The sequence below is a fragment of the Prunus dulcis genome, chromosome 5 (genome assembly GCF_902201215.1).
Source record: "Prunus dulcis chromosome 5, ALMONDv2, whole genome shotgun sequence".
NCBI lineage: Eukaryota > Viridiplantae > Streptophyta > Magnoliopsida > Rosales > Rosaceae > Prunus > Prunus dulcis.
In genome coordinates, this window is record NC_047654.1 from 10,228,139 (window position 1) to 10,248,971 (window position 20,833).

The following is a 20,833-nucleotide window of genomic DNA, read 5'->3' on the forward strand; positions in this document are numbered from 1 at the left end:
TTTCCAACTATTTATTACGTATTCTGATGCCTTTTTCCACGAAAAAAGCCAACCCTAATTGCAAAAAGACACCTGGCGCAATCTCAGCCGGTCACCTTTCAGCACTTGCACAAGTGTACGTCAGTCAACATGGCCACATCCTCCCATTTTACCCTCAATTATTTTTTATTCCATTTTCTTGGAAAAATCAGAACGAAATACACAAAAATTAGAAAAACGACCCGAAAATTGCTACGAACTTATTAAGATTTCATCTTCCTACTGAATTCCCTGTTTCATGGTTATGCTACATTAGTATGTTTTTATTATTTATCCACAATTATTATAATTATTATGATATTACTTTTTACGCTGTCCCTTTGTTAATTATATTTAGTCCAACTTGTTCTTCAATTTGTTAATTTTTTTAATTTTTAGGTTTAAGGGATGTTTTGAAACATAATATGGAAATATACAAGTCATCCATTGTACTCCTTCCACACAAAAAAAGTATTCAACGTCAATCAGTGTTCAACTTTTGCTTAAGAAACGTGTAACCAAATCCTTCATTGCAGAGGGGGAAAATGTCATTCCCAAGCACCGGTGAAAAGACACCTATTTACTCCATGCATGACTTTTCGTTTACGAAATATGAAGATTGGGGTCGGTGAGCAAAATATCTGTGTCAATAAAATATCAATCCTAGCCGTCTATGATGTAAGTAATAATTCCCCTATCTAATAAATATTATACATTTATATATAAAACGGTTTATGACAAAATACCAACTTTTAAACAACATTTATACAACATATGTACAACGTAGCCAGCCAACCTAGAAGTGAAGAGAAGCAAGTCCACAATGCATCAAAACCGTAAATTTGTACTCAAACTAATGCAAAAAAACGTGATTCCCTCGCACAACATACTCACGCATCAGTTTGGACCAAAAAATACTCTCTCGGTGCCATTTGCATCGATTGCAACAAGTCCAGAAGGCAGGATTTATCTTGTCTTCACTAGGCCAGCCTTGAATAACAAAATACCATTCATTGTTGTTACAAGCGCTGCAGCGATTAAATTCAATCTTCCCATAGTCAAACATATCTACGATATGTGTTGCAACACATACTGTGTTTAATCTTCGTGTCAAAGCATCCCTGGTTCCTTTCATATCAATGTTGTTACGCTGATTCAAAGAACAAAAGAATTGTAATGCATCCTCTTTTGACTGACCAATTCCGGACATACCAAGTAGTCCAACTACATAAGCCGCTTCCATATGGCCTGCCGTGGCTGCATTGCGCATCCCATACAACGCTTCCACCTTACCGTGCTTGAAAAAAATATCGAATGCTTCTCTAAATATGGACTCAGGGTTATTGCAAGCCCTGCATTGTTCCAAGAAATGCTGGACCGCAGGTCTGGCACGGTACCAGATAGGATGGTATGGGTACTTTGCCATTGAAATGGTGTTCCACACTTGTGGACTGTTTGCAAAAGTTTGGAACAATGGGCACACAGATGCCATACGGAAGAGATCTTCCGATGATTCGGTTGCCACGTATAACATCACTTGAAACCAAGCGGACTCCGGGATGAAGGCTTGGGGCATATCCAAATGGACATGCTTCCTTCTCTTTCCTCCGATTGTAGTGAAGTGTTTCGAATTCATTCAATAGTTTTTGGAATGGAACGATTTGAGGAGTGGCAGAGGTGCAAAACGAGAATATTTGGGGTACACGTTTTGTTTTAGCGGATGATTTATAGTGTTTTGAAAAGGTGTTTCCAGGTGGGATATTTCGAAGTTGACCGTTTTAAAAGACACTGAACCGAAGTGAATTAAAACTGAAGACAAAAGAAGGGAAAACGTCAAAACGGTGCATACAGAGTCAGACAGTCAAAAAGTTAATTAAATCGCTGTTTGCATAGCCATATTTGGGATTATCCCACTATCAAATTCATTGATACAAATGTGATGGATTACTGACTAGTGAAAGAAGGTCCCATCATATACTTTTCCATTTTCCCACACCCAACTACCCCTAGTAATGTTATTAAAATGGAACCAATAATTACGGATTCTTATCCAACTAGTTGCCTTAATGAAATATAAATAAAATAATAAATTTTAAGCAATGTCCCCTCATTTTTCAGAAATTATAATTGGTAGTGAAGTAGTTTATATTGCTTTTCGGGCTAAGAGATGTCACAATGCTGACGGTACATGTGTCGACATCGTGACCAACCCACCAAATTATCCCAAAAAAAAATAAATATAACTCGATTTGGGCAGAGATGAGACAGAGCTGAGTTACAAGTTTAGGGTTATGAGTGAAAGGGTATGAATCACAACTATGAGTGAGAAGGTATGAGTCTGAAGAGGTTTCAGTGAGAAGATCTGAGTGAGAAGAGTTACAACTGAGAAGATTGAACATGTCTTCGTCTTCATCTCCCGCTCAAACAAAGAGGTGTCACTATTGTGGAGCTACAATGGTGCTTCGGGTTTCAAAATCTGAAAAAAATCGAGGGAAGCCATTCTGGAAGTGTCTTACCTCCTATGTAAGTTTTAATTTAAAGAATATGTATGTGGGTGAAAAGACACCTATGTCTAACTCTGACATAATTATTTTCCATATATGATGCCTGCAATTAGGGAGCCACCAGTTGCAATGGATTCGAATGGGTTGATGTAACCTCCGCTGAAGCAGAACATCAAGATGACACATATGATGCTAGAGTGCTGAACATGGTGAAGTCCATTAAGGACTTGGTTTTAGTTTTATTAGTTGTATCAATTGTCATTTTATTTGTTCTTTTAATGATCATTTAACTGCACGGTTTCAAATATTGTGAAAGTTCTCCCGCACAAGACATGTTGCACGCACCACCAATGAGACCCTATTTTGTAAAATTTGTTCTTAAAAAACGTGGATTGGCATTGTTTGTATATCACAAATGCAGTAATTTGTTTCAAAACCAGCAAAAACGTTCCAACACTTACTTTCAAAAACCAAGTAATAACGAAGACGATAAACTCACAATACAGGGCCACTACGATAAAATCATAGTAATTAATTTGTTTTTATTGCGCCCATATTGAATGTTTATTGATAACTTATTGACTGTTTACATGTTTATTGAAGGTTTATTGATTATTATAATCTCATATTTGGCATGTTATTGAACCAATACTGAAGGTTTATTGAAGCTTTATGGAGTGTTTCCTTCTTTATTATTGTTAACTGCATTTTAAATTGGCATGTTATAGAACCGATACTGAATGTTTATTGAAGTTTTATTGATACTTTGCTGCATGTATCTTGAATATCATTGCCCCAATATTGGATGTTTATTGGGACCACAAGTATCACTCAACTAAGAATGAAGGGGGGAAACGTACCTAATTCTTTCTTTGAGTAGGAAGAAAAACTGTTAACATCAATATCGTATTTATGGTTGGTGTAGTTGGGGACTGAAATATAGCGCATCTTTACTGTCTGTATATGGCATGTCAATTGTGTGTGTGAAGGGAGTATTGTGTGTAAATTGGATGTCTATTGTGTATATATTGCATGTCTATTGTTTGTATATTTCATGTCTGTTGTGTGTGAATTCCAAAATATTGTGTGTTTATTGCTTGTGTACTGTGTGTATATTGCATGTCTATTGTCTGTATATGGCAGGCCAATTTTGTGTATATAGTTTGTGTGTTGTCTGTGTGTTGGTCGTCGAAACACAAGTGAATTGTTGTTCATTTTGTGTATATTGTCTTTGTGTGTACTTGTATGGTACTGAGCTGCCGCAAACCTTTCGCATGTGTAGAGACACCTATTATGATGCAACATATTGCGATTAATGGTGGCTTGCATCAACAATGACATATCGCATTGCAATGATGTAATACACTTAAAAATCCATGTTCAAATCCCAATTCACATATGCAGTCTTCAAATTCCAATTCAATGCAGTTTGGTTAACAAACATGTAAATGTCATGGAGGAGTTAGCGGTACAATTCCAAAAGGACCCGTACGAGAATATTGTGTATTTACATTACTTTGAGAAAGGACATTCCCAAAACCTTGTGATGTACCATTTGTCATCTTCAACCAATATCATGGGAAGTAAGCATCTCCCCTTGTTATCTCCGCAGCCAATTTCAACCGAAAAAAAGGCATGTTGTGCGAGGTGCAAGTAGCTAAGGGAAGCTGAGCGCTGAAAAGCTCAATGTGCTTTAACACAAACATGCCACAATCGCCTCTGAAGCAAAACAAGAACTCGATCAATTCAACTAATGACATTCTAACGTAATTGACAATTGAAAGTAATAAAAATAAATAAAAAGTTGTGCTTACTCATTAGACTGTTGTGGAACATCCACACGCTCTATTGGCCACGGACACCACCAATCTCGGCTGCAATTGTTTGCATAAACACCTTCTTCATAAAAATCCATGGTGTTGAGAAGATTTGGAAGCGTAATTGATAGCGGGGCGAGTTCTTCCTTTATGATGTCATCTGGAATTAGTGAAACCTTTGAATCGTACACTTTGATTTCACTCAATACCAAATCAATCATTACAACCACCCAATGCTTGTACTTCGTCAACATAAATGGGGTATACACCGTATAGACGTTCTGCCAATCCAACCCACACGGAGGAACCTTCCCATTTACAACGTTGAGTAAACTTTTTCTGATTTTCCACCCAACCTGCTGTTTTTTCCTTTTATTCTCCGCAAAGCAAGTACTTATGTGATTCTGTGAAATACAAAACAATCAATGGTTAAACACCTCCGATAAAGGTGTGTCTGGATAATGTGTAATTATTAACGGCACTTGGACAAGGCCGATGACATACCATAAAAAAAAATCGGTCGTTGTCCAGTCAGCTATTTCAACTTCCTCCAACTGTTGTTGTCGCTTCCGCATGAGATACAACCCCAAATCAAGGTGCTACAACATGTTTTTCTTGTCAATCTCATAATCTATGGACATTAAAACAAATGCATAATCAATTACACTTACATCTCCCTTCAGCCATCCATCAGCTTTCACGTGGGAAGCCAAGAATTCAATCTCAGCTTCCACGTTTCCAAATTGCATCACCAAGCTATGAATATAAAACAGTTTTAGAAAATGGCCAATATTAAAAATTATATACAGTCATGCTTCTATCTTATAATTGCAAGGGACTTACTTTGGGTCCTGGCGCCATTCCCAACAAAGTTTCAGCAAATTCACCAGATCATCATGGGGAATCTCCTTCATTGGGTCTAACGTCTTCAGTCCGGTTGTCTGTGCCGCAGTTTTTGGAACCAATTCACTGGCTTCAATGATCTTCCACTTCGGAATGATCCTCTTCCTTTTCCTTAATCGGACCCCTTGTGCGGAAGCTTTACCGTTAAGATTCAACCAGATGTTCAACTTAAATAATACAGCTGTGTGTTGATCCAAATCAATGTCCACGATACTAAACTCAATCTGTGTCCCCTCCGTGCTCTCGCCAATGTCACCCCCAAGCAACATGACTTCATTATCTTCTTTCTCACATTGGTTTTTTTGCACTTCCTTTTCCTCACTTCTTTGTCTTTTCACTTCCTTGCCCTCCTTTTTTTTCCTTTGCAGTTTCCCTCCCTTGCTGCTTTTTCTTTTCACTTCCTCTCCCTTACTGCTCTGTCTTTCGGCTTTTTTCCCTTTGCTACTTTTTACTTGCACTTGCTCTCCTTCACTTGTTTTCCTTTCCCCTTCCTCTACCTCACTTGGTTTTCCTTGCACTTCACCCCCTTCAATCCCCTCCTCTTCCTTTTGCTCTCCCTCATTTCTATTACTTGCCCCTTCCCCCCCTTCAATCCCCTCCTCTTCCTTTTCCTGTCCCTCATTTCTATAACTTGGCCCTTCACCCCCTTCAATCCCTTCATCTTCCTTTTCCTCCCCCTCATTTCTGTTACTTGGCCCTTCATCTTGTTGAAGTAGGTCATCCAATTCCCCATATCCCTTAAATAGATGTGAGACGACACAGCGATTCGTCCTCTGTTTCAGTAAAGCTAGGTCCCTCCTTACTTCCTGCTCAAACTGAGGGCCTAAACATCGGTCCAACAGTTTTTCCGTCCGTATGACCTTTAAGTGAAGGATGTCTTTTTCCCGCTTTACTTGAAACAACTCGGACCTCAAGAAGCTTACCACCTTGTTCAACTCATCAAGATCACCACATGAAGAAGGAATTGCCTCTGCCGAGACAACCGCAGGGCGATCCTGTGGCCAACTCCAATATGGCTGTCTCATTTCCTCTTCACTCGGACATAGCGGCCGCAACTGAACTGACTGTTTCAGAATACAGACAAGAGTCATATTAAATCATTCTACTTGATAATTTCATTTAATCTTATCAATAGTTCCAAGGGTTGCAAACCAAACCTCTTTGCTCTGGAAAAAATAATTGTTCAACTTTCTCATCTCTGGAACAGACGTAGTAATTCTCCATCGCAAAATACGCGGGACAGTGGTCGGATCAACAACCTTGCAGTAATTCAGGTCCGCCATTCTTGGAATTAATTCATATACCCAAATCTACACAATTCACAGGACAAAAGTCATTATTTATGTTTTAAAGAAAAACAAAACATAACTGACATGAACATTATTACCATGTACCTGGAAAGCATACGTGAAACCTTTAAAACTCCAGCCACTCTTTTGCGCTTCACCATGCTTATCCTTCTTGCCCTTCTCATTTCTCCGGCTTGTTCCCGTTACCTTACTTTTCCCCTTCCCTCTTCCCTCTTCATTTTCAAAGCTTTTCACATACTTTGTCGGTGCAGAAAATAGACTGTCTTGGGTTTTGTCAAAGGACACCGAACCCCACGGATACCTGTTGAACGCATCCAAGTCCTCTACAAGGGTCAGGTAATTTAGATTGATATTCAAATGTTTGTCCCTTCCCAAAACCACTAACTCAGCAAAGTAAACAAGGGCTAGCTTGTAGATGTCATCTTCCTCTGTGCACCTCAGAAATGCTTCTTCTAAAGCATTGCATGTAATTCCATCGTCTATAAAATATCTTTCCTGAAGTCTGATTTCATCACTCTCTCCACTGGAAACTTTAGGCACTTCCCCAAAACGAAGCCCTGTGATCAAACAGAAATCCTGACGAGTGAACTGAGCAACGTCACACCCTAATAAGAAACTCAGTCCATCCAAGTCTTTCACACCCTGCCACGCTACTCTACGCAACACAGCCCCATGCACAATCTGCCCGCTAAACTGAATCTTATCTATATTCAGAAGATGGCCAAAGCATGATGTCTTGAATTGTTCTAATTGTTCCGCACTCAACTTCGCTCGAAGAATTTGCAGCTAGAGATGAATTTGCATGTGAGCAGTTGTTCATCCGTGACGAATATGCCTCTGCCTCTGGCCATACCAGCTCCACGTTGGATCCCATTTCCTCAAATACAATGTGAAATAACGTGAACACATATACTACCATGTATTTGCACAATCACAACTAGTCAACCAGGCACATTACAAATTTAGTAACAAATGAAATAATATTTATTTCACAAAATATATAAATTCTAGCGCCATAGAGGTACTCTGCACTCTGCACTGCTTCAAATGTGGAAGTTTTTGAGGGCCTCTTCCAATTCAACACCATTATCTTATTCATATCATTACTGACATGTTATTGACATGTTATTAACATGTGATTGACTTTATTTTCATTCATTTTTTAACATATACCCAAGCAACAATTAACATGCAATTCAAGCACAAAGAAGAGATGCCAAATCCAACAACATTGATGGTACAAATTGGGGAAAACCATTACTCTAACCCAAACTCAAATTCCATAAATTACTCATCAAATGCTTTGCACTTTTATTCATGAGTTTATTATTATCTGTTCTCATTTTTCTCACGCAAATTTAGTAACAAATGAAATAATATTTATTTCAAAAAATATATATATTCTAGCGTTAGACAGATAATCTGCACTATGCACTGCTTCAAATGTGGAAGGTTTTGAGGGCATCCTCCAATTCAACACCATTATCTTATCCATATCATTATTGACATGTTATTGACTTCATTTTCATTCGTTTTTTTAACATATACCCAAGCAAATATTAACATGCAAGTGAAGCACAAAGAAGAGATGCCAAATCCAACAACATTGAAGGTACAAATTGGGGAAAACCGTTACTCTAATCCTAAACTCAAATTCCATAAATTACTCACCAAATGCTGGTTATTGAACAATCGCAAGGTGTCTGTGTGGGGTCTTTGTGTGGCTTTGCTCCAAAAATGGAACCTATCACTTCCAAAGAATACGGCTTCTCTCCTTCCCCTTCCACTGCTTCGCCACTTCACTGTTTCAAAATCCACTCCTCTGCCCTTTCCACTCAAACTAAATACTTTTTCAGGGTCTGACCGTTGCCTTCAGCCGTCCGTTTCCCAGAGCTTAGTGGTTTCTCAGAGCTATGGGTTTTAGAGCGATGAGTTTTTGCCGTTCAAACTTCGAACTTGCCTCTTCTTCTTTTTTTTTTTTTTTCGGACCTGCTGGATATTAAATTCGGGTTTGAGTTCCTCACCTACCTGATTGTACAACTTTATCTCAAATCTCCCTAGCCCTTGGATTGATCTAATGACTATAAAGTGAACGCCTTATAACTTACCCCTTATAACTTACCCCTCATTATAGTCTGAGCGAAACATTTGTGCTCTCATAAGTGTTTTTGCATTTTGCAAAGACGTGTTGAAATATTTATTAGAAGTTCAAGTGCTGTCTAAGTTCCTCACAGAGTATGGACTTTTGTAAAATGCCTTCGTGTGTTACAGATATTTCTGAATAAGCACCACTGTAAGTGCTCTAAAAAAACGTTTCATGAACACTATTAAATTTTTATGCCAAACGTTATTAGAAGTTATTTTAATTAAAAAAAGTGTTCTTAGGTCTTTCAAAAACAATCACAAACAGTCAGTGCCACTAAACAGAAAAATCGAAGGAACCCTCTCAGTGCTGCACCTTGTCCTCCTAGATCCATCTTCAATCATGGTAATATGAAATTTGCAAAAGGGGATAGCACAATTAGATGAAATACGCAAAAGGGCAATGGATTTGTTAAAAGTTTGCAGTCATATCCTCTGTTACTTTTATTTTACCCAACTATACAAATAAAGATGTTAAGAATATCACGCATTAAGCTTCAGAATGCCACGTACAGCAGCAGATCACAGCTGTAGCAAAATGAGCCCCCAAGTGTCAAAAAATCTGCATGAAGAGGAAGTAACAGTCTAGGTCACTTTGAAGAGCCAAAAATATTGATCCACCTCATTCACGACCGACTCACTTGTTACAATTCCTTTTGGAACTTTGCTGGGTCGGCAAAGAAGCCACAAGAACCTCCTCAGTCAAACCCTCAACACTATAAAATGAAACCCAATTACCAGCACAGAAAAAATAAAAAGTACACACTGCAAATTTGTCATTCTGTTCTATGTACGTGTAATATTCATGGCTGAAGAATTTGCCATGGCAGACACTGAGACATTTGCTTTCCAGGCAGAAATCAACCAGCTTTTGAGTTTGATCATCAACATCTTTTACAGCAACAAGAAGATCTTCCTTCGTGAGCTCATCAGCAATGCCTCTGATGCATTGGACAAGATTCGGTTTGAGAGCTTCACTGACAGGCGCAAGCTCGATTCTCAGCCTGAGCTTGTTATTAGGATTGTCCCTGACAAGTCCAACAGGACCCTCTCCATCATTGACACTGGCATTGGCATGACCAAATCAGGTGCATACAACATCACTTGCATTTTAAGTTATTTGATTTTTTTTTTTTAATGCAAACAATATTGGAGGAGGGGGAATCGAACTTAGGACCTCATATGCAGGGACAATGCTTTTAACCTTTTGAGCTACAATTGAACACTGATACTAGATAGGCTCACTTAATTCATTTACCAATTAAACAAAGAAAATTTGGTGACTTGCAGTACTGTTAGTTGAATTGTTTAAATTATTTAGAGGTTTGGATTTGAAATAATTGCTGGGTTTTTTTCTTCTTTTTGTTGGGTGTAATTTGTGTTAGATTTAGTAAACAACTTGGGGACAATTGCAAGGTTTGGGACAAAGGAGTTTATGGAGGCATTGCAGGCAGGGGCTGATGTGAGCATGATTGGGCAGTTTGGTGTGGGTTTCTACTCTGCTTATTTGGTGGCAGAGAGGGTGATTGTGACCACAAAGCACAATGATGATGAGCAGTATGTGTGGGAGTCTCAGGCTGGTGGTTCTTTCACCATCAGAATGGAGAACCACTTGGTAGAGGAACCACGGTCACTCTCTTCCTCAAGGAAGACCAGTTGGAATTCTTGGAAGAGAGGAAGCTCAAGAAGCTGGTCAAGAAGCACTCTGAGTTCATAAGCTACCTTATTTATTTACTGGTTGAGAAGATTGTTGAGAAAGAGATCAGTGATGATGAGCATGAAGATGGTGGGGAGGCTAAGAAGAAAGAAGGGGAGGGGGAGGTTGAGGAGGTGGATGAGGAGAAGGACAAAGAAGGGAAGCCCAAGAAGAAGAAGGTTAAGGAGGTGAGAAATCAATGGGAGCTCATCAACAAGCAGAAGCCAATTTGGCTGAGGAAGCCTGAGGAGGTTTCAAAAGAGGAGTATGCTTCTTTCTACAAGAGCCTCACTAATGATTGGGAGGACCTCTTGCTTGGAAGCACTTCTCTGTTGAGGGCCAGCTTGAATTCACAGCCATTCTCTTTGTTCCTAAAAGAGCCCCCTTTGACCTCTTTGACACAAGGAAGAAGATGAGCAATATCAAGCTATATGTGAGGAGGGTGTTTATCATGGACAACTGTGAGGAGCTCATGCCCAAGTACCTTGTGTTTGTGAAGGGTGTTGTGGATTCGGATGATCTGCCGCTTAACATTTCTCGTGAAATGCTGCAGCAGAACAAGATTCTCAAGGTTATTAGGAAGAATCTGGTGAAGAAGTGCATTGAGTTGTTCAATGAGATTGCAGAGAATAAAGAGGACTATCTCAAGTTTTATGAGGCTTTCTCTAAGAACCTCAAGTTGGGTATCCATGAGGACAGCCAGAACAGGGGTAAGTTGGCTTATTTGCTCAGGTACCACTCCACAAAGAGTGGTGATGAGATAACCAGCTTGAAGCACTATGTCACAAGGATGAAGGAGGGCTAAAAAGAAATATACTACATAACTGATGAGAGCAAGAAGGCAGTTGAGAACTCGCCCTTCTTGGAGAGGCTCAAGAAGAAAAGGTATGAAGTGATCTTTATGGTTAATGCCATTGATGAGTATGTTGTTGGGCAACTGGAGTATGATGGGAAGAAGCTTGTCTCTGCAACCAAGGAAGGGCTCAAGCTCGAGGATGAATCGGAGGAAGAGAAGAGGAAGAAGGAGGAGAAGAAACAGTCATTTGAGAACCTGTGCAAGACAATGAAGGACATTCTTGGGGATAGAGTAGAGAAGGTGGTGGCGTCTGATAGAATTGTGGATTCACCTTGCTGCTTGGTGACTGGAGAATACGGGTGGACAACCAACATGGAGAGGATCATGAAGGCTCAGGCATTGAGGGACAACAGCATGAGTAGTTACATGGCTAGCAAGAAGATAATGGAGATCAACACTGACAATGGCATAGTGAAGGAGCTAAGGAAGAGGGATGTCAATAAGAATGACAAGTCGGTGAAGGATCTTGTGCTGCTGCTCTATGAGACTGCTCTCTTGACTTCTGGCTTCAGCCTTGATGATCCCAACACATTTGCAAGGAGGATTCACAGGATGCTGAAACTGGGTCTAAGAATTGATGATGATGATCCCAGACTGGACGACGATGTCGACGTGCCACCATTGGAGGAGAATTAGATGGAGGAAGTTGACTAAAAAGCGGTGCCTTTGTGACACTAGAAACTTCTGCAGGCAGTTCGCTTCAGTCAACAAGTATGGATAGAAAAGTAGATTGGGTTTCTTTTCATGTCGTGTAAAGTGTATATCAACTTTTGGTAATTCGATTCTTGGTTTTGGTTTTAAACTTGTGGATGTTCGATGATAACTCCTTATCCTGTACGTATTCTAATAAAGACTTGCTTCATGTTCAAATCACAATATTTTTTTGGCAACTCGACACTCGAATACATCAAACCAATAGAATTTCGTTTTGAAATACCAGGACAGAAACTATGACAAGCTACTAAAGATCACACAAAAATGAGGGTCAAAATAGCAGGAAAATAATTATTAAACATTATCTAAGAAATTTCTCAACGACATATATAGATGACAGATAAAATAAATTTTGCAAAGTGCGATTCAAAGGTCATGTAGAATAAAAACAAACATCTAATACCTTAAGACAGACCAGAGCTCGCTGGGCCAGCTCCACCGGATCCACCAGCACTACGACCAAAGCCAGGCCTACTACCCTGATATTTCAGAAGCAAGAAGCAGAAAAGTTAAGAGATACATTATATTTCTGAAGTGAGAAATTCTTCTCATCAAACAACACATTTAATAAGTTTGTCAAGTCCTCAGTAACAAGGTAAATGGGATCAAATAGAATACAATTCCAAAATGCCAAGATGAATAGAATATCATCGACATGCAATTGATCTCCAACCCAATAAACGGTAAAAACACATAGAACCTAAATGAGAAATATAAAACAAATTACTTGACAACAGAAACATTACCCAAAAGGACGTCTGTAGTCAGCAGACCAAAATCACCCCTGGTGCACGAGGACTTGAACGGTACCCATCTTATCAGCTAAACCAAATAACAAAAACCAACAATTTGAATAGACATTTACAATTAGAACAAAGAACATATAAATCCTTTAAATGAGAACAAAGTTACAAGTCGCGACCATATGTTATTCAAACAATCAAAACTCAATTCGTAAAACACTCAAAGAAACTATCTCAGTAACATAAATCAAAAGATCCAATAACCAATAAAAAAGATGAAACAAATCAATTACCGTGGGCGGTCACCACTAGGAGGCTTGGCCTGCTTCTTTAGAGTTGCAGGGACAATCTCAGATGGGAGATTGAGGTAGTTCCTCAAAAACTCAAACCATCATTGGTCAGGTACCAGTAGTAGTGCATCCAAGCAAAAGTTTCCCTCACATACTCCTTGGACTTGAAACTCTACACCAGCTTAATCACCTGCAGATTTGGCACATCCATTTCTACGTGTTTTGCCAAGTTATAGTCCTTTGCATAGCACACTCCCTCTGTTCAAATTAACTTCAAGAAAGGATTAATCGTTTTATTAGTCCCTGATCTTAGATATGAATAAAAAATTAAAATTAAACTCTCACTCTCCCCTTCTAACCCGATTTCTACTCTCCCAAACTTGAATTATTTATTTATTTATTTATTTGATTGTTATTTTAAGGATATGATTTTCTATTCTTTTTTTTTGTTTTAACATAAAAATACCATTTTGCCCATGCATTTAACAACAAAAGTTAACAAAATTGACGGCATGACTATTTGTCCTAACGAAAGTGAAGTTAAAAGACCACGGGAACCATTTTAGAAATTGAGGTACTCAAATGCAAATTAGGTCTAAGTTCAAGGACTAATAAAACTATTAACCCCTTTAAATTTTAACAAAACATGGAGGGTTTGGGCCAAAGAATTGTAGGTTGGGGTGAAAATGGGTTAAAACCTCAAGTTTGGGGTAAGCCAAAAATAATTTTCAAGTCCAATATTTCCAATTAGGAAGGCTGAGCTAGTGTAGCCCACAAATAGGCTTGGGCCAACAAAAGCCCATTGGGTCCATGCAAGACTCGTTTCATTTTCTTCTTCTTCTTTTTTTCAACTTTTTATTCTCCTTTTTTCAGTTGCAAAATCTCTCAATTATGAGATAAATTGTGTCTTTAACAATGAGTCGTGCTCTTGGTATAACCTCTAAATACATTGAGTTTAGTCTCAAAACAAAAACATTTACATTTGTATACAATGATTACTTGCCTTGTGTGTTACAAACTCCCATAGAATACGTGTTATAATTTAGGATTAACTACAGTAAACCCCCCAAACTATGAGGGTCATTACAAACTCATATCCAACGTTTATTGACCAGTACACAAACTTCACGAAACCTTTCAAAATACACCTTCAGTTAGGTAAACCGTTAAAATTTTGTTAACTACTGATGTGGCGAAATAGGGTTCCTGTTTTAAGCTGATGTGGCATCCACATAGACTGAAAAATTAACAATGACAAGACCCGCCCAAATTCCACTTTGTAATCTGAGTTGAACCCTGTGCGTGTCCAACACCTGGCAGATGCTGGGCACACTTGACCAAATTGCCCTTCTAACTAAGACTCAAAAATTCGTTTTAAGGTTTGACTTCTGCCGAAAATTCGACAGAGTCTCACCTATAATTCGCTCGTTTCCTAAAACTTTCACCTGAACAAAATGCAACTCATATCCACAATCGTTCAGCATGCATTAAACAAATAACTTTGAATGACCTCAGGCCTCTTTATACCAAATAAATCATTCTTCCATCTAAAACTGGTCTAAACTCTTAGAATAACATGAATGCGTTATCAAGTTCCAAAATAACTTAATTGAACAAATTTTTAACACTTGCTTCTGTGGCTGCACCTAGTAACTCTAAGTTGCCTACGTACCCTTACTAAGGGACCAAGCCATACGTAGTTCTTTCTACATAAATTGTAAGTAAACAAAGGTAACTTAATCAAATAAAATCGAGAAACCTTCAGAAATAATTCAAATCAATCTACCGAAACTCAATCAAGGGCTATTGAGGTTAGAACAATCTTCTACTCATCCCACATGTGCATAAATAAATAAATATATATATATAATAACTTATTACTCATAAGTAGGAAAAAAGAAAAATTATTAAAATAGCATTGACCACGTGAAACCTTAATGTCAATATCAATAATTTAAATAAAATATATTTTCCTTCTTTCACATGTGAAAATAAATTCATCACTTAAGAAATTAATTGTGAATTATATAAAATCCTTAAACTTAGAAAACTCTCAATCCTTGTCTCATAAATCGGAAAAGTATTAAACCTTCATCAATAAGTATCAAAATAAAATCATAATGTTTAGTTTAAAACATTTCAAGACTCAACTACTATCCAACTAGGCGTACCCCATATGTGATCCGTCAATTCCACTAATAATCCATCAATTTCAATGATATTCGGTCAATTCCAAGTACCCTGTCTATTACATCCTCTCAAGTCCTAGAAACACAAAGTCAACCTGCGCCGCATTCCTCGCAAAACTTGGGGCACACGTAGTTAGCCCGAGAACGCACATCCTTGCAGAACTTGGGGAACATGTAGTCAACCTGAGAACGCACATCCTCGCACCACACGATTCATGCGTTCCTGGAACTCATGGGGCATTGTTATAAATGACAAAATTGTTTCAAAGGCAACTTGGGGGGGTACTCCTATGGTGAGTTTGAAAACCATATACCGAAACTTATCATAAAATTTCCCATATTCCACAACTCCATATTTCAAATTAGTTCTCAACTACCTTTGAATTTACAACATATACTGTTGAGAACTAGTGTCCATAATTCATCATTTTCAAACCACTGATTATATATATTAAATATATGCACGTACTTAGATGTTTAATTAATTTAATATTCACATCGGAATCCGATTAATTAAATATAGACTAAAAAATTGGTGTTATTTGTCTGAGCAATGAATGCCAATTTATAGAGGGTGAGGGTTTTCCTTTATTTCCAATAGGTAAAGGGAGGTGCTGTGTAATGACCCAAAACAAAAATTCATATTTAATTAGTAATTTATTTTGAGGAAAGACAATTTTGCCCTTGGAATATTTTATTAAGAAAAAGTTGACTTTTTGACCGAAAAGGAATTTGACAATTCCACATACGCCGTTGCATAGAGCACGACGAAACAAGTCCGTAAACACGGAGTGGGCTCGAATCGGACCTTTAACGAAGAAATACGGTTAAAATACCATGAGGGGCAAAACGATAAGTTGGAAAAAATCAGATTTTTGTCCCTTTCTCTCTCTCTTCTCCCTCAGTTTCTTCTCTCTCTCTCTCTCTTCTCCCGCTGCATCCCTTCCCGTCGCCCTTCAACCGCCTGAACCACCGCCACCGTCCACCACGAGCCACAACACCGGTACCAACTTGACCGACCCGACCCCGCCGTCACGCCTCAGCTCATCCCCGCCGCGAGCAGCTCGCCAACCGCCGGAAATTTCGAAAAATCGCGCCGGTTTTGTCAAAATTTCAACCCGCTCGTTCTCCCTCAATTCTTCTCTAAATTTGTCGAGTAAGGTATGAATTTCTACCTATTTTCCATGCTCTAGCTGATGGTTGGATAGGTTTGCATCAATTTTAAAAGTAGATAGCCCAGTTTTCAAATTGAAATTTGGCTGAGTTTCGGCCTCCGTGTTCAGCCACTTCCGGTCCGTTTTTGGGGTAGGTCCAAGAACAAAAGTGGTTCTAAATATGGTTTTATACCTAGGATAGGAGTTTGGAGCCGTGGTTTTGAGTTTTTCCGGCGATGCGTAATCGCTTTGGACACCCATCGCTGCCCGCGCATGTGGCGGAGCGTGGGCGAGGGTAGTGCAGTGGCACTGAGTCTGGATGCGATCCTTAGGTTGTCACGAGCGTGTAAGAATTCGCGGATCTCAATTTGGATACCGTTTGAGCCTCGAACGGATTTTTCATATTGTGCAATTTTCAGGTTCAATACTGTTGAGCTGTTGGATCGTACTTAATTTCAAATATGTTATTCTACATAATTCCAGGATCGTGTAGGATTCAACGGATCGTAAATCGGAGTCCCGGATACTCCGATATCGCAAACCCTAGGGCTAAGGTTTAGAAAGTATACGATTACACGATCGTTGTCAATCCGACTGTCCAATTCAGACCAGACTAGCAGGACTTGGGTATTTAAATGTGAGGAACCTATAGGGACTCCCAGATTGGCAATTGGAGGTCGTGGACTCCACGAGGTTCCGTATTGACCAATATGGCAGTTTATCGCTTAGTGAAGTCTCAGGTCTTTTAAGACAGTTCTAGCCATCTGAAATGCTCAAGTGGGCATAAGAATGACTTTAAAGTTAGTGCACGCACTTCTAGGAGCCGAGGGTTTTAATTTAATACGTTTATCGAGCAGTTTTATTAATTAAATATTCATCGTGGTTTAATCAGGCACCCAGGGCCAGGCAGACCCGCATGAGGGACCTTCAAGAGGTCCAGTTAGCTCGGACCAGAAGTGAGTGGACTTTTCTGTTATAAATGATTTTATGCAAATGAATTTCATTATTTGATCTTGAATAAGTTTTATTGATTATGGTTTTCCTAGCATGATTTGTTGAAGATAAATATCTTTATTTATATGCTGCCTAGTTGAAAATGCTAAAAAGATATGGAGTGTAGAGATTGAGATTTATATCAGATAAAATGATAGCAGGGTTCTAGATTTAATCAAAAATTCAGTTTTTCATCAGATCTTTCAGAAATCTTATATTTTCTTAAGCCACCTTGGGTACCCAGTTACAGAAACAGGTTGCCTTCAATATATATTGCCTTCGGATATGACGATGTCCACGGACATCCAGTTTGCCTTCAGTTTTGTCAGTGCACTTGACATTTGCCTCACGAATTTCGGGGGCGCCCTGATCGTGAGAGCCAGGAATGCGGATAAGGCTGACTACGGTCCCCTGAATCCTGCCAGTTTGTGGCTCGGGTTGACTTTGTGTCACTGAGACATGCCAGGGGAATTGACGGAGTATCAAGAATTGACGGAATTAAAGGGGTACACCTAGGTGGTAGTTTTAAATTGATTACAGTGCTTTTAAGCGAGTTTTATTGATCTTGAATATGATTGGCATATACGTATATAATTATGTGAATGCATTGATTTTAGTATGAATATAAAGAAGAGGAAAACTCAGTTTTTGCATAACTGTTTTTACAGTGGGGTTAATATGTTCTTATACTATTTTCTAGACCTTTATTTGTGTCCACTCACATTTTTTGAATGTTTTGCGCCCCCAGGCAGTAGACGTGCACAGGAATCCACCACCGGGCCGTTTCCCACCTTCCGCGCCGTCTCGTGATGTAGGATTTTGTTTTGTAAAAAGATTAACTCCTTTGTATATTCTTAGTAGCTGCTCTGATATTTGGCCGTAGATTGAGAACAGAACTGTTGGATCGTATGTTTACGTATACTGGCAGTTGGTTGTATAAATATACTTGCTCGTTTTGACAGGTGTAATTTTGGGATTGAACAAATTACAGGGGAGACTCTGCCGAATTTCGGTAGAAGTCCATGCAAATTTTGAAATTTAGTTTGTAACTAGAAGGGTAAATAGGTCTTTTGTGCCCGACATTCGCCAAGTGTCGGACAAGCACAGGGTCCGGTTCGAATTCCAAATCGGAATTTGGATCGGGTCCTGTCATGCTGGAACCATCCTATTTTCAATGATTAAAAGAGAGAACTGGGACATGCTATTTTCCAGCAGGTAAAGGTATGTACCATAAACTGATTATTTCCTATGGGTAAAAGGAAGCGTTGGAAATGGCTCGTTTCCAGGGGATAATAAGGAGTGCTGGAAAAAGGCTTGTTTCCAACGGGTAAAGGTAGGCATTTGAAAAATGATTATTTCCTATGGGTAAAAAGAAAGTGCTTGAAAATATCTCATTTGCTCACCCACATTGGAGAACTCCGAGTAATGACTTTGGTGCTGCCAAATAGTTAGCCCAAAATCTCTATTATCCATGAGCTTCTGTGGGCCTTATGGACCTTTGTAACTTTCCACACCACAATCCCTCATGCAAGCCCCGTAAACCACATGACTTGGTTTCATGTGAGCTTGGTAGGTGATTAACATATGAAAAATGTATTATTGGCTTGGCATGGCATGCACACTATTTCTATATTTATTTAATGAATTAATTTCCAAAATATAGCTTGAATTAACGCATGACCAACATTATATGTTATATTGGGCTTTAAATGTCTTTGGGCTTCTCGTGACTTTTTTGGACCTCAACAAGTGTCAACCCCCCCACCTCGCCCAATTCTCTCCATCTTAGGCCCAGCCCCATGGCTGATACAACACCTTCCCTTTTCTCTCTTCGACGGCCACAAACCCCAACTCATCCTCCACCCTCTGTATCTCTCTCCCCTCCCCCCTATGAAGCGATCCCATATTTGGGTTTTTGGTAGACTTTTGAGAATGGTTGATGTCCTCTTTGTGTGAATCTTTGAACATGAGTGGTTGGGTATGGATTGATTCCATGATGCGGCGGGAGGACTAGAAAAGATGTTGGGTATGGATTGACACGAGAGAAAACAAGAATTGAGGAAAAACTGGGTTTGGCTGGGTTTTTTTTAGGTTAGGGGGGTGTTTGTTTTTCTAATTTTATTTTTTATACATTTGATTTTAATTTTTTAATTAATTTATAAAATAAATGAATATTTTATTAGTTTTTCAGTTTATGAGGATGCCACATCAGCTTAAAACATGAATCATATTTTGCCACATCAGCAATTAACAGAATTTTTAACGATTTATCTCACGAATGGTGTATTTTGAAAGGTTCCGTTTAGTTTGACGACTATCGGTTGAACCGACGATTTCAGTGCAAGCGGTTCGGCGGCACAAAAATCTAAAGGCAGAAGAGAGAGAGAGAGAGAGAGAGAGAGAGAGAGAGAGAGAGAGAGAGAGAAAGAAAGAAAAGTTGTTCACCCGTTTTATATTTGTTCCTGTGATGGTAGGGTAAAGTTCCCTATTGTCTCAAAAACTATTGACTGGTCAACAAGTCAACTTTCTTTTATATGCGTGCGTGTCACTGCTAGCAATGAAAATCCTAGCAAACTTCTTAAAAATTGATAACTTGCGCCCAAAGTTACTGATTTCTAAACAAGCGATTGTGAATTTGGGTGAGGAATATCTCCTAAGTAAGTTGTTTTCTTGCCTCAGACTGGTGAGGACTTCACAATTTTTCACAGTACAAAATTGGTAGTTTTGGCCAGAATAAATGATAAGAAAGTGAACTGTTTTTAGGCAGAACTGCCTTTTACAAAGCTTAAAAAGGAAGAACAGCTCTAAAAAGATTTTTAAAAAAATGCTTTTGGGCTTCACTTTCTGCCTGGATAGATGCTTCTGATCCGAGCCGGACTAGGTATACCTCTGCTGGATTAGACTATTAACACCTTCAATTGTCAAGTTTGAGCTATAAATCGATACCAACGTTCGAGTTTGGTAGAACTTTAATCTATTTCAAACCCTAGAAGGCTCTTTGAACAACATAATTAGAACCTCTTCAGTCTGGAAGGGGCAGAAATGGCTGGATTTAATGATTATTGAGCTGGAACTGCACCGTGGTACATGTTCTGCTTGATCAAGGCTCTTCATGAATTTGTGGTTTTCATATTTGTAAAACCCGAACTCTGCTTAATTTGGTTTATGCTGAACCAAATTTGTAACGAGAGAAATCTCGTTTTGAATGACTATTTCTCTGAAACTGAACTGAAGTTAGAGATCTGGATTATATCTAACTTGTTTCCTGTGGCTCAATGAGTTGTTGGTTGCTTCAGTGTCTTGAAGGCTTTTGAGATCAAGTGATCATTTTGAGTTTTTGTTTTTGATTGATTTTTTGGTTGTCCTTTTATCTGTTCACCTCCTCTCATATTTATGGAAAATGTTGGAGTGGGGCTTCTAATCTTTTAGTAATGGGCGGCAAATTTCCCAAAAACCAGATCTTTTGTTTTAAATGCAAAGAAAAAGGGAAGTTATCTGTTCTAG

The 20,833-nt window shown here is 38.9% G+C and overlaps 1 pseudogene; it reads left to right on the forward strand.

The window, feature by feature from the left end:
• Positions 1-9,517: 9,517 nt before the first annotated feature.
• Positions 9,518-11,882, forward strand: LOC117627835 (annotated as a pseudogene).
• Positions 11,883-20,833: the final 8,951 nt, after the last annotated feature.